The sequence below is a fragment of the Pleurodeles waltl genome, chromosome 11, assembly GCF_031143425.1.
Source record: "Pleurodeles waltl isolate 20211129_DDA chromosome 11, aPleWal1.hap1.20221129, whole genome shotgun sequence".
Taxonomy (NCBI): Eukaryota; Metazoa; Chordata; class Amphibia; order Caudata; family Salamandridae; genus Pleurodeles; species Pleurodeles waltl.
The window spans coordinates 301,774,059-301,788,555 of NC_090450.1; positions in this window are offsets into that span (position 1 = coordinate 301,774,059).

Genomic DNA, 14,497 nt, shown 5'->3' on the forward strand with positions numbered 1-14,497 from the left:
CCAAGACCAAACCCACTGCCAGGAAGTGACCCTCTCTTGATTTATCTCCCTTGTGTGCCACTAAGACACCCTGTTGACAGTTCAATGACAATACTCCATTTTCCCATGGCCCTTGGACACTGGACATGTGTGACCTACAGCTCAGCTGTGCCATCTACTCTGATGATTTCATCCACCATGACCCCACTCATCACCTGTTTGTCACTGTATGCACAATAAACACTGTAGATCACATCAAATGCATATGTCTTTATTTGTACTAATATATTGGTATGGAAAGCAAAATGTCATGTGGATATGACCCCCTTAAACAATAGGCAGTGTAATGGATAGGAGAGGGAGGCATCCTCTGCAGGAGACACTGTACAACAGATATGCCCCAGGGCTGTTGTAAGGAAGTCACTAGTCCAGCCACACACCAGAGTATATCCACTTATCCAACCTGCAAAAAGACTATGACAGAGACTGCCATCAGGATAGGAGACATGGTGGCACACAAAGCACCAATGCACATCATAGCTGGTTTTCCCAGTGTAGATCACCAACTAAACAGGGCACAACAGATGTCACTTAAACATCTCCAGTCTCAGCAAATACATCACCAATCACTGTAGCTGTCATCTTTCATGGGCAAACATCTACTCTGTAAACAGTTACCAAAGGCTAATGAACATGAATGCCTCAGCAATAGGTGGGAGAGGCACAGATTCACAGTACACTGTTACTTGCTTAAATGACATGAGAACAGGAGATGCAGGAAACATAGTAGGAAGGTCAACCAGCAGATGGTACACTGGTGCATGTCTCAATCTTCTCATGACAGGGTATCTAGGATAGAGAGGAGAGAATGTAAATTGGCACAAGCACTCCACACATTTTAGCTGAACATGTCCTTATTGCACACACTTAACACTGTAGGCATGCCTCACACTGCTGACACATACTATATTGGGCATGCTGAAGCAGCATGGACACCATCCTTGCTGCACATTGCTGGCCCAGATCATTAGTGTGTGAAACATATCACATGTGCAATGTTCCATATGTGGTACACAGACCTGTCCTGGACTGACCATGTATGTAGTCATGCTACATACATATATGGTTACACCGCATATGAGGCTCCGAGTATCTGGACATGCACTTCAGCAGACAACCAGCCATGTTATATCAATCTGTCATGCATGTAAGCCTAACCATGAAGGTACAATATAGGCTTGCTCCACATTCTGGGCAAAAAACATGTACGGCACACTTATTTTGTTGTAGCAAGGTATGATCTGTGCATGAAATGGCAGCTGCCTGGACTGGACAGATGGAAGTGACCTAAGTCCTCTGCCGTATGTTTACATGGCAGTAGGGGTTGGCAACCACAGTGCAACTTCTCATTGGTTATCACTGCTGCCTATGGGGGACTGGGGCCAAAGGTGATCACCGCCAGCGGTGACGGTCTTGTACGTGGTGGCCATGACTGCAGCCTTGCTCACTTGACTCCTGACACCCTTGCAAACAAGACCTCCATGATGTGAGCCCCTGTGTACTGTCTCTGAGAGCCATCATGCCACGTCCTGCAGGTGATAGGGCCCCAGCCTTCACCCAAGAAGAGCTGGAGAAGCCAGTAAACTAACCCTGTATGGACAGCTGCATGGGGCACCAGAGGAGCAGGTGAGCCTAATGCCATAGATGTGTGATAGGGGTGTGTGCGAGGGCAAATGGCATAAGTATGGCGGTCTAGGAGTACATGCATGCAGGATGCATGGAGCTAAGGTGTGCAAAATGTGACAATGGGCATGTGTGGGCATTTGGTGAGTCTGATGTTTATACTCCACTGCTGTTGGTATGGTGTCAGTCTACATGACTTTCTCCTTCTGTCAGTGTCACCCATGCAGGTAAATGTCCATCAGAAGAAGGTGATATGGCATGCCATCGGCAAGCAGGTGCGGGCCCTTGTGGTCCATAGCCGGCAGTGCACCATTATCACAAGTGGTGGGAGGACCTGAGGCGCTGGGCCCAAAAGACTGCATAGGCCCTGCTGGGGATGTCCTTCCAACGAGGGAGAGGTGCCCGTCAGACCCTGATCCCCCTAATGACCCACATTTTGGCGGTGGCCTACCCTGAGGTGGATGGGCGTTTGTGGGCTGCACAGCAGCCACAAGGGGGTGAGTACTGACTGTATCCAGGAACTTGGCTGGCCTTAAATGGGATTGGGTGCATCACTGGAGTCAAAGTGACTGTTGTTAATGCTAAATGTTACAATTATAAATGGGTTTTAGGCACCCTGGCAGAGTATCTGTTGTAGATGTGTGTCCATGCCTTACTGTCAGTGGATCAACATCTCCCATTCCCATACCTCTCCATGTCTGTAATGTGGAGATGCACTAATGACATATGCAAATATGTGACTCCATACCTGCCATACAATGGGTATGAGTGTTTGGTTCACCAGAAGCATTGTGCATGACTAGCTCCATCCATCTGCATTAGTGGCTCTGAGGTGTCAGTCTGCATATGCTACTGTGTTACTCTCCGTTTATAACTGGGATTATATACATCAGGTAAAGTATCTGGTATTGACAGATTGTGGGGCTGGTATTACAGTTCCACCACATGAATGGCCTTCTTAGGACAGGAGTATTGGCCTGCTGGCTGACTAGGCATATTAAGGTGATCTGCTGACTGTAGGGTATGTTTAAGTAGCCAACCTGAGATACTGATACATGTGGATGTTATGAGGCCTGATTGCACAGATAATGCATTCCTAGGAGCTATGTCTGTGGGGATGTGGCCTTTAAACATATGGGATGGTACTAGAGGTGGCGAGTTCCCTGGGAGATCCTGAATTTGACACCATGGTGTGCATATGGCATGTATATCAAAGCCCTAGCAATGCCTATGCTGCAATGCTGAGTAACTCCCTATATCATTTCAGAATGGCAATTTATGGGCACATCTGAGGTCTATGACTATTACAGCTTGACTTGGGTAATCAGTAGTGGCAGCTTAGGAGTGGTTTTGGCATAGCCTGTCACATGGTGTGTAGATGTGATTCACATTTTGTATTCAGTCTAATCAGTCTGCCTTATGTGGTAGTGGGATGTATAATTAGTGTATAGCCAGTGGTGTTTGTCCATCTGTGCCTCATGAATGCAAATATTTCCCCTCTGAGATTTGTGTTGACTGGGCTCACTGAGAGGTATCGCCATTTGTGGAATGGTGTGTGTGAGGATGGATTTGTCATGGTGCGTAGTAAAACTGGTGTACCTGCATGTGTGGTGGCATTGGTAGTGGTCCATGATGTGATATGTGTGTTCCAGAGGTACATCTGTTGTGACACTGCATTCAGTGGATGTGTGATATGTGGTACACAGCCCATTGTAGATGCACTTAGCAGTGTGCTGAGTAGCGATATATGTGTTGGGTGTCAGCTGCTCTGGCTATGTGATAGGGTCTAATTGATCACATGGCTATACCACAGATTCACATAGTACACGTCAGATGTGAACTGTTTTGGTGTCTGACTAGTATTAACTAAATCCGAGTTGTTCACCTTAATGGCATCACTGTACTGAGTGGCCAGCTATCTAATATGACAGATAGGTGTTGTGTGGTCTGTGTGTGGAGCTGTCTTCACTGTAATAAACATATTGTAGAGGACATGGACTAATCAGGTGTTGTTACTGTAGAACCCTGAAGTGTATTGTTCAGTCAGCTGCACATCCAATGGGTGAAAGGGGTATGGAGAAGTAAGATGTGCATTCAGGCATACTATTGATACAGCATCCAGGGCATGCTGTGTTAGCTAAAATGACTTTGGTTGGCATCATGGGGATGACTCTAGTACTGCAGGTATTTATTTGGGTGTAAGGGTTTGCAAATAGGTGTGGGTAGTAGTGACATATTATGACATGATGTAGGTATTGTGTATTCACAAATGCAATTGCCTAGCCATGATATCTTTTGTTACAGATTAACATGTTTATCTGTGTCTATGGGAGGTATATGTTGATCTTTTCCCTCCTATCTGACTCTCTCTCTCCCTCCCTCTCTTTGTGTGCATCAGCATCGTCAGGTGAAGGAGAAGGAGCACAGGCAAGTGGGGAAGCAGCAGCCCACGTGACCCAGGAAGCTGGAACCAGTGAGGTCGAGGGACCCAATGGGATGGAGGGAAAGGGGAGTGCTACAAGGGAGATTGAATCTAACACCTCTTTTTCTGAATCCTCTTGGTTTGTGTGTGTGTGTAACATGTATGTGTGTGTTGGTTGTCCTAGCTGTTGTGCCTGGGCTGCATATGTGTGTGTGGCCCTGCCATTAGTCCTGGTGTTATTGCTGTTTATTGTGTGTAGGATATGTTTGTGTTTGGTACATGAATGTGTGTAGCTAAATCATGTATTGTTTGTGTTGCCATGTGTTATGGTGGTGTAGTGTGCCCTTGTGTAATTGTTGTGTGTGCATTCGTGTTGCATGGCAGTGGTAGTGTTGATTGGTTGTGTGATGTTGTTACATGTTTTTGTCAGTATGTGTTGTCCTGTTTCGGTGTGCAGTGAAATTGCTTGCTGAGGTGTTTGTTTAGTTGTGATGTCATTGTGTGACTCGGTGGTGTTGTGTATGACTGTGTTAGACGGTGGCAGTGATGTGTGGATGGCATGTGTGTGTTGGCTGTGGTGTGTGTAGTTTGGGAGTGAGTGTGTGTAATATGTATGTGCGTCTGTGTATGTAGGTGCATGTGTGTTCATACGGGTGTGTGGTTAAGTGGGTGTGTGGCCATCACAGGCTGTCCCGGCTGTGTATGTTGTGTGTGTGTGTACGTATTAATGCCTTTCCCTCCAGTGTGTGCTAGGTGGGTGTACTTACGATTGTTGTCTTCATCGCTGTTGCTGGTTCCGGAGTCGTTGTACGAGCAGGAGCAGTGGGAGAACTTCAATTTCAGGTTCCATGGCAGCTCCGGACGAGTATGGCGTCCTGAAGGTGAGTGTCTCCTTTTATTCTGTTGGTTTCTGCCAGGGTTTTGGTGACGGTGTGACCACAGCAGAAACCTTGGCAGTTTGCAGCGTCGTAATGTGTCAGGCGGGAACATGGTCCCTGCCGATCTGACCACAGTGGCGGTATTCGTGGTAGTTTGGCTGTGTTCTGTTGAGAACACCACCATACTTATAATTTAGTGGTCTTTGCTGCCGCCAACATGGTGGTCCTCAGACTGCCACACTCATAATGACCCCCACAGTCTTCCCCATCTTACCTTGTTTTGCTCCTTTATTTTCCCAAGTGCCATGCCCTCTGGCCTGGACCAGAACTCCATCTTGTATTCACCATTAAGGAGCTGGGAAGTCAGTGGTTCTGGCAACAATTCTGGTTTGTATGAAATTAACTTTGGCTTCTTGATAGTTTTCCAGCCATTATATTCACCCATAAATGTGACAGACGAAACTTTAGGCTCCTTGGTTGAAGCTATTGATGACAATAATAAGGCATTTTGGGATTCACTCTATTAAAGGGTGCTTTTACTGAATAGGCTTAATCAATTACAGATTAAAATTATGCTACTGTTAATAGTGCATGCTCCCTCTCCCTTTGACCCATCCTTCCCAAATGTAAAGGGATCTCAACCGCAACATCAGTGGCTTCTTCTTCCACCTTGTAGCTCCAACAAAAATTGTTATAGCTGCACTGTGCCCTAAGGTTGTGTTCATGTTTTAGCACAGTGACAATTACATTTTTGTCATTGTTCAATTTATTACCAACATCTCTGAGCTTACCATTATGTTTTTATCCAGGATTAAGTACAACGTAGCATGAGCTCTACCTCGAATCATGATAAAAATGTGCTGTGTTGCACATTATAATCAGTTTTCTAATCAATTCTATCTTGTGTAGTCAAGAGGTGCTCTGGGGGATTCTTGAAACTTAACTAAGGCTCACAAGAGCTCATTACTTACATAGCCAATTTATACGAGTTTGGAGCAGAAGTGAATTTGGTTTATTAAGCAGTTGCGGCAGCTTTTTATCAAATCATGAGGGATCACAATAATGATGCTCTCTCATCAGTTCTGAATCATCCTACAAACAACAGACTTCTCACAGAACTCTTGTACACACTGAACAACTGCATTCCAGAAGACAAAAATTAAAATGTCAAAGTTGATAAAGTTTTTATCAGTTTGCTCGATCTCTAACCAATGCTGTGGTTAGAAATACTTATAGAGAAAAAAGTATGCATCTGGGCAGTGTGAAAAAATTATTAAACACTGATGAAAGATAACAGTATTACAAGGATAATGTTTGTCTGTATTGTAGGGTTTTCAGTCATTTTATGAGACAATGTCCTCAGGTGTTAGGTGACACCATTGTTCAGCCTTGGCCATTCGGAAAGGTCTAGGCATGTGTTAAGCACATAATCCTCTTTAAAACTCTGCTAATTTTTTCATTGTAGTATTTCTTTATTAGAACAACTCATTACCATGATTCTTTTACATTGTAGCATCTCTGTTGTCTATGTGGATCAAGAATTCACGACCCAAACTGGTATTACTCTTACTAAGTACTCTAAAGCTGAACTGTTACATGCTATACATGGTAAACCTCTGACATTCAGCAATTTTAGCCAAATGTTTCCAGAATTGATGTTGGTTATGGTGTGTGCACATATCAAGAAAATCATCTTAAATGTTATAGCTCTTCTTGCATTTGCTCTTATCTTTGGGATTCCAATGCTTTGACAAAACAATCCTTTAATTGATTGGATAGGGAACTTGATTTCTTTCATGTCTACATTTTATATGGAGAAACATTTTAATTCATATCATTAAAGATTTATCAGACTTTAGCCTGTATTGCTAAGGTAAGTGAAAACATCCTTTAAGAATTTCTTCTTTGCTATCATGCTTTCTTGGATGTTTTTAATGAAAATTCAATGACTGCGGTACCATCAAATAGAGCATTTGATTAGCCACTGATCTTGCTCCCTGAGCAAAAAAGTCTCGTGGAATAATTCCTGCCCTGGGAATTCAAGATGATGAAGACTTGACTAAATATATGCAAGATAATTAAAGTAATGGCTTCATCAGGCATTCATCTGCTGGAGCTACTATATTTTTTGCCCCCAAGATAATCAGTGAGTTATTTCCCTGTATGGATCACTGTCATATCAATACCATTGTGGTAAAAAAAAACAGGTTATCAGATGCAAAATGCCACTTTCTTCATGGAACTGTACGTTTGTCTTGCAATAATCTTGTACTAATAAGAGATTTCTCGTTAAGCATGACTGGAGGAGCTGTTTAGCATTGGACAGGTGTAGAAAATATATACCTCAAATCCACTTATGCTGAGTTTCATTCAAATATGAAAAGGCCAGAAGTCAACATGGGGAGTTGGTTTTGTATTAACTTAGACTGTGCATGTGTGGTGGGTGGGTTATGTGGCAGTGTGAGAGAACAGGGCTGATTGCAGACTCCCCCTATCTTTTTGCCCCCATTTTTCACTTTTTGCTAGTGTTTTCCTGACACTGATGGTGCCCTGGGTACTGCTAACCAGTCCCAGGGCCTGTGCTCTGTGTAAAATCAGTATGCAAATTAGGCTAATTATAATTGGCTAAGTCAACCTACCTATAAGTCCCTAGTATATGGTAGGCTATGTAGGTTTAGGGACCACAGCATAGGTAATGCACCCCTGCACTGCTGAGGTGCCCAGTGTCATTTTAAAGGCAGGTCTGCCTTGCTGGCTGCTTTTAAATTAAAGGTATATGCAAATTCGTATTTGGAATTAAAGTAGTTCCAAAGTCTTAAACTACCTTATTTTTACATAAAAGTCACCCCTAAGGTGTGCCCTATGTTCCCCTAGGGCTAGGTGCCTTGTAACTATAAGCAGGGACCTTATAAAAATTGTTTTATAAGCCCTGGTGAGGTACAAACAGCCAAATCCGTTTTTCCCTCATTGTAGTGAATGGCCTTTATAGGCTAGAATGGGGAGACTTTATTTTAATTTTAAAAGTCCCCTTAAGTGACAGATACAAAGAGTTTGGTATCAAATTAATTGTTATAATAAATCCCACAACTTCCAGTTCTGGGATGTAATATAACTTATTCAGGTAAAGAGTTTTAAACTTTACCTGGAAAGTTGCCAGCTTCAGCCCTGCATTGTTTTTGCTGCTGTGCTCTGATTGGCCAGCCTCTGGCAGCCTGGCCAGGCTGCCTTGATGAGGTGTGAAGTGGCCTGGCACAAAGAGATGTGCCTATGGGAGGGGATGTCCCGTCAGCAGATGGTGAGGCAGGAAGGGGGAGGGCTGCCAAACTGGTCTTCAAAGGCAGAGGAGGACATTTGGAGCAACCCAGCAACACCCCCACATCCTGCAACCCCAGACAACTAGGTGCCCCCTTAATTAGATTAGGAGAGGGCAGGAGAGGGGTGTGTTTATGATTTTTAGCCACACCAGTGGGTGGGCTCAGCCAGATGTAACCTCCAAAAATCACTTTCAGCCATGTTGGATTTTTGAGGAATGTTGCCTCTTGGTATTGATTTTTGCCACACTTCCCAGGAAGTGGTCATCACAGGGGGAAGGACCCTGCACCTGATTGGAGAACCAGGACTCCCCTGCTTTTCACCCAGGAGAAAGGCTAAAACTGGCAGACCTGCACCCACACCTCAGATCCCTATCAGATTCCAACAAGGAAGAACTACAGGAGAAGAAGGACTGCCCTGCTGGACCCCTGACCTGCACCCGGACACTGCACTCTGGAGGACTGCACCAGCTGCACACTTGGGCTTCACCACTAAAAGGACTTTACCTGTCTTCTACTGCTTCAAGAAGGGACTCCCTGTTTGTTACAGGTACAAAGGAGCTGCCCAGTGTCCCCTGCATCAAGTCATGCAAGCAGAGCCCAGCTGACCAGCGTCCAGTGGCAATTTGAGGATTCTGACCAGGTGCATTCTGGGAATTGTAGTCCCAACTCCCAAGGAGCAACTCAGAGCTTCTGGAACCTTGGATCAAGTTGTGGACACTTCAAGGACACAAAAAGGACCTCTGGATGAAGATCCAGAAGTTTGGAGACGTTTGGAGCAACTCCATAAATTGAAGAGGTGCATTGTGGGAGGTGTAGTCCCAGACCTCAAGAGGCACACCAGAGCCTCTGAACCCTTGGCTGGTGCTGTGGACCACTTTCCTGAATCAAACATTTCTGAAAGTAAGTGTGACAGTGTTACCTCGTGGGTGGCATGAACTCTGGACTTTGTTCCTTTCCAGTGTGACTTCTTTTAACCCTTTGAGCGCTAGTTGCTTCTATGCGCTAGAAAGCATTAATTCTTTAAACATTCATATCTCTGGTTCTCCTTATCCAATTCTATTAGTTTTGGTGTCATTTTAACGAAAGAAATATAATCTATTTGTATAAATTGATTTCGGATTTTTTAACTGTTTCCTGTGTTTTATTTAATTACTGTTTTGTGATATTTGAATGCTTTACGCTTTGTCTCCTTAGTTAAGCCTTGTCGATCGTTCCCAAGCTACCAAAGGTTGAGCTGTGTTTAATTTACTGAGACCTAACTGGACCTAAGTGGAGGTTAGTGGCCTATTGCTAAGTGTAGGTACTCATCTGCCCTTACCAGTAACCCATTTTCCAATAGGCAGCATTCCAACAATGAACGACAATCCCCAAAAGACAAAGAACTCTATGGTATTCTGGAGAGAGACAGTGGCCATCTTGGATTTTTTGGTAAACCTTTCCTCGTGAGCCAAGGCATCATTACTAGGCAATCAAGATACAATGTTACTGCATCTAGGACCTTTCCACATGAAGGTTGGATTTCCTTTTAAAGACCTATTATCTCATATGGATATGTATTAAAGGGCATTGAGAAATGCAGAATAGTAGTCAGAAAATCATGGTGTTGATGAAAAGAAACTTTCGATTATTTCTTGAAAATGTATACAATATGATATTTACTGAGGATTATTTTATGAAGCAATAGGTAGGATCTGGTGACTGGACTGTGTGGATCATGTTATATACTAATGTCAAGTGTAAGGTTTAAGAGTTCTAGCACATCAACATGAATTGCCAAGATGAGGAGACAATAGAATATTAATATTGGTGCTTACCTTGCAGTTCTACAAAAGTGAAGTGTAAACCAATTCTCATCTTCCACAAAGAGTGTTGAGTGATGAAGCTTGAGGCAGTGATTCAAGTTATAGAGAGAAGTGTTAGTGAACATACGTTTTAACAATTTAGTTGTCCTTCATTTAGTTTTCAGAAATTACAAGTTTCATGTCAAATACAGAGAGCTAGTACTCAGGGATATTGCTAGGGTATATCTAGTCACTATTAAGAAGAAAGCTTTTATGACAAGTTACTTAAGCTATCTTTTGCCTCATAGATATCCACTACATCCAGCAGACTTTCATGCCCAGCAGAAGTGTCAAGTCAGAGTGGTAGAGCACTGTTGTCTCTGTTTTCTCTCTTATACCATTCCTCTTTTCCAATTGCTACTACCTGTTCTAATATTCGTGTGTATGGGGTTACTGATGACATCCTGCTTGACCTCTTGGTGGCCTTCGACACAGTCTCCCACCACACTCTGATACGCAGGCTTCACGAGGCCAACATCAGAGACAAGGCCCTTGACTGCGTCCGATGTTTTCTCTTCAGGAGAACTCTACGAGTAAGTCTTCCCCCCTTCCTCTCGGACCCCACACCTACCACCTGCGGAGGTCCCCAGGACTCCTTCCTCAGCCCCACGCTGTTTAACATCTACATGGCCCGCTAGCTGCCATCGTCAGAAACTACGGACTCAACATCGTCTCCTAGGTTGACGACACCCAACTCATCCTCTCCCTATCCATGAACCTAACACAACTTCCGCGAAGGCATGGGAGCAGTCGCCAACAGGATGGAAAGCAGCTGCCTATAACTCAACGCAAACAAAACTGAAGTACTCACTATGGGCCCTCAACCCTGCGTGTGGAATGACTCCTGGTGGCCCCCCACCCTCGGAAGCCAGCAAATCCCATGAACCAAACCCACAACTTAGGAATCATCCTCGACTCCAAACTCAACATGGACCCCCAAATCAACTCAGTCGCATCCACCTGCTTCCGCACCCTTCGCCTCCTACGCAAGACATTCAAATGGATCCCACTCGAACACTTAAAGACTGTCACACACGCCCTCATTACCAGCAGACTGGACTATGGTAATGTGCTCTACGCCAGAATCAACAAGAAACTCACCATCAAACTACAGACCATCCAGAACGCCGATGCCAGACTGATCCTCAACCTACCTCAACACTGTCACATCTCCCAGCACCTGCACACACTACACTGGTTCCCCATAGAGAAAAGAATCACATTAAAGATCCTCATCCACACACAGAAAGCCCTCCACGACACCGGACCGGCCTACCTGAACAGGCGACTCAATTTCCGCATACCCCACAGGACCCCGCGCTCAGCCCAGCTCTCTCTCGACGAAGTACCCTGCATCCGAAAAACAAGAACAGGGGAACACTCATTCTACCTCGCCATCACAGCCTGGAACACCCTACCGCCCCAACTCAGACAGACTACACCCATCCTCAACTTTACGAAAGAGCTGAAGACATGGCTATTTGAAGACATGTCTGTTTGAAGAACCATTGCACTGATGAATGCTCCATGCCCCCCTCAGCGCCTTGAGACCCTCACAGGTGAGTAGTTGTGCTTAACAAACACTGATTGACTGATGGAGGTGGCGAGAGATTGAAAAGTATGTCACTCCTTTTGGTTTTGGTAACCAACTTAAAGAAGGAAGTCATTTTGTTGAGTTCTGAGGTCTCACAAAATGAATAATTGTGGTCATGCAAATATTTTTTTAACCCAACTGAACATTTTTCTGACCATCTACTCATCACCCATACATGCATCTTTTCACCCACATACCCTTTCATCCATCATTTCACCCACCAATGCATCTCCTATCACCCACTTATGCATCCTTTCACCCACCCACGCATCCATTCACTCAAATATAATTTCACCCATCCTATCTTTTAACTGTCCATCCTTCTTTACCTTTTCCATCAGCTCATCATTTGTGGCATTCATGATGAGCTTTTATCTGCTGAGTTGTAGATAATAGAGTCCATTAAGTATTCAACCTCCGCTGTAGTTGCTAAAGCAGGAGGTTCACAAGCAACGCCCTTGCAGTGAGTATACCAGTAAATATCAATAGGCAAGTAATATAAGTTACCAATGCCTATCCCAGCTGCCACTGGTCCTCCCCCTCTGCCCGCCATTGCGTCCAGCGTGCTTGTGCTGCCACTGTCCCCGGCACTAGTGGTTGGTGCGGCTGAAAAAAAATTACACATTTTAGATGCCTCCACTTGTTATTTTTAAGAATGAATTCAACAAAATACAACCTCAACAGATCAATGTAGTTCTATATTGCTCTATCATTCAATTTAGGAATTTTATTAATTAACTATGAAAGAAAAGCCAGGTATTTAAGCCAAGTCAACTGCAACTGTTTCATAATGGAGAGGCAGAGCTAAGTCACCGAAGCGCAATGATGGGAAGGAATAATTGGTCAATGAAGGACATATGGTGAGGTCTAAGTTGGCAAATGCAAGGTGACCATCCTCATACTACTTTGCAGCCATGCTGGACGGTCACCGAAAATGCTGGTATGGTATACTACTGTATAAATATATAATACATACATACAAAATGAGGGTAGGGGTCCACCATGACCCTGGCCACTTTCTCATTTTTTGTTTGAGCATTAGCAATTAAAATAAAGCCTTCTCAACAAACATGTGTAGAAAAGTTGACTTGGGCATGCAGTCTTCACGGTAGAGTACCTGTCCTAAAATCTGTCTGTCTTAGTCTTACAGTACCAGTCCACAAGATAAATAACGGAAGAAGACAAAGCTAAGCTTACTAACAGAGCAGAAGAAAGCTACATACTAGTACAGACAGGAGGATGTCAGCTACAGAACCATGAAATGTAGAAAAAACCAGGACAATGTAGGGATAACAAGAATTTAACAAAGCTTAGATAAAACAAAGATGAGTAGGAAAAACAAGTAGACAGACACAATAAAAAAATATATATGTTCTAAATGGGGAGAGGTGAAAGTTAGGGAAATAATAATAATATCAGAGCAGGCCTTACTGAGGCCAGTGGATCCGCCAGTTGCCCACTGGTGGTGGCAACCACGTTTCCCCAACCTGTCTCAAAACTTGCCCTGTTCTTCCTACTGGGCGCTGAGGTAATAAATAAAGAGGATTAAAAAAAATAGATTAGTGGCACAGTAAATCTCAAAAAAATATTTTGATAGGCAAAGGCAAATATAGTAACATTGTACTTTTCCAAATCAGATCACCCACAGTACTAGTATTGAGTTGACCTATTAATTTTAACCGTATTCCAAATTTCCTAAACTACATTTGCTACTACAAATGCATCGCAACCAATTATCTTTGCTTCTCAACCACCTTTGATGGACCAACTCAGTCTCCCTTTTCAATGCATAGATGCATACTACACATCACTTGGAGATTGTGATTGGGACTGCAAAAGCTACATAAAGAAAGACACAGAGAAGAGAATGCTAACTCACTGATGTTACTTACTACTACTACCACCACTAACTTCGTGACAGGACAGAGGAGTCTCAGTTTGCATGGCCTCTTAAATAATCAGTCCAAACAAGCGCCAATGAGTACATTGTTTGCTCAAACTGGATCACATAATATTAGCTGCAACATAAATGTAACTTACCTCTAAGAGTCAGCATCACTATTTGAAAGAAAAATTTGCATTGTGGAACACACGTAACAGATAAATATTTACACACCAAGCCCCAACACTTCAATGCCGATAGGTCAAGCAGGTCCTGCTCGCGGTCCAGTATGTCCACCCAACAGTACATCAACTGCTGCTGGGTGCGCTGGAACCCAGTGTGCCAGCGTGCACACCAGCACACCCTCCCCCACAGCAGTCAATGCTCCCGCAGGGCATAACTGTGCTCAGTCCTGCTGCCAGCATGGAGGAAAGGTGATGCTGCACAAAAACCACAAGGGCTGCCACCTCTGTCTCAGTAAAAATGTGTTGGGGTTTTGCGGCGCCGACAACAGCAAGTTATGTGGCTAGTAGCTCCACCAGCGCCACCACTCTCTCTGCCACTCAGCCAAGCCATGGCAAGGAGTAGAAAAAAGGGGCTAAAATAAAGGGTAGTAAGAAAGGAAAAATAAAGAAGTAAAAGGAGTCAAAAGTCATGAAAAACGTAAAAAATGACAAAAACGTAAAATAAATATCCAATAAAAACAAAAAGAAACAGATTGATACAATAAAAGAAAGTGAGGGGTGGATGAAGTTGGTAAGGGTGAGATTGAAAAGATTAAGGGCCATATTTATACTCTGTTTGCGCCGGATTTGCGTCGTTTCTTTTTATGCAAATTCGACGCAAAACGAACTCCATATTTATACTCTGGCGTTAGACGCGTCTAGCGCAAAAGTTCATGGAG